At 50.9% G+C, this 1,123-nt stretch overlaps 1 long non-coding RNA gene across 1 annotated transcript in view; it reads right to left on the reverse strand.

The window, feature by feature from the left end:
• The window catches only part of LOC103735147, a 5,024-nt gene extending 4,902 nt beyond the window's left edge, over positions 1 to 122 (reverse strand). The window contains exon 1 of the long non-coding RNA XR_607321.3: positions 38 to 122. This is a non-coding gene — a long non-coding RNA (uncharacterized LOC103735147). The remainder of the gene's footprint in view (positions 1 to 37) is intronic.
• Positions 123 to 1,123: the final 1,001 nt, after the last annotated feature.

Genomic DNA, 1,123 nt, shown 5'->3' on the forward strand with positions numbered 1-1,123 from the left:
CCCCCCCCCCCCCTCTTTCCGTTGGGTCCTCACTCACCCGCACGTGCTCAGAGCTCCGCGGGACGCAACACCCGAAACACACCGCAGCGGAAAGGGCTGCAGGGAGCGGGAAGGAGCCCCGCCTTGGGGCGGTTCCGGGGCGGGGCTCGTGGCTCAGCTCAGAGAAGGCGGGGCCAGAGTCTTCCGGAGGCGGCGGTGGAGGAGAGCACGGACCTCGTTGGAGCTCACCCTTGCAAGAGAGCGGTCTTGTTTCAGAACAAAGGCTACGTTTGTTGGGCTCCTGTCTAGTTTCTTATGTATGAATAGAAGGAACTCTGGAATTGCAGTTGCTAAATGGAGACTCTCATGTGTCCTAGTGGGGCCCGGCCGGCCAACTGCCTGCCTGCATCTAGCACTCCCCGATGCACGTTTCTTTCCAACGCATGGCGTCTTTGAGCTGCTGCAAGGTTTAGTCTATGCTTTTTGCCCCTCGCACGCAGATCCTCTTTCTGGCTTTCGATAGCCGTCAGTAAGCTAATAGATCTCCCACTCACACAAGTCACCATGTTTTGGGTCTCTGGATCTCTTCAGGAGGTTTTGCAGATTAGTACCACTCAGTTCTTGAGGTGAAATCCTTAGTTGAGTTGCTCTGGGAACACAGTGAAAGAGGGCCGTATTCTTGTTTTGAGCTGACACGTCTCCTTATTACCAGGGTTTCTTTTAAACTAACATTTCCTTTTCCCCAAAGTTAAGAGTCATTACGATTCTGTCCTGCTGAACAAAATGGTGATACTAGGGCCAAAAGGAGCAAGACCCACCAGCAGCAATTCCTAAATCCATTTTGTAACTCCCTCAATTCTCCTCCTCTCTGCTGATTATTGCACCTGGCAATAATGGTCAGGCAAGCCCTTGGGAATCAGTTACTGTCCTTGGCATCTGCCAACATGTTTTACTATCTAGTTCCTCAGTTCCTTCATAATAATAATAATAATAATAAGTGCTTCCTGTGCATTACAAGCCTAGCATACCTTTTCTGAAAAACCGCAGAATCCTAGCTTGATTCTGACAAGAGACCCTAGGCGACAGCACCAAGAACCACTAGGGAAGTGGCAAGCCCAAATCCTCCCAGGAATTGGACACAGTC

This window comes from Nannospalax galili, unplaced genomic scaffold, assembly GCF_000622305.1.
Source record: "Nannospalax galili isolate Female #2095 unplaced genomic scaffold, S.galili_v1.0 scaffold856, whole genome shotgun sequence".
Classification (NCBI taxonomy): Eukaryota; Metazoa; Chordata; class Mammalia; order Rodentia; family Spalacidae; genus Nannospalax; species Nannospalax galili.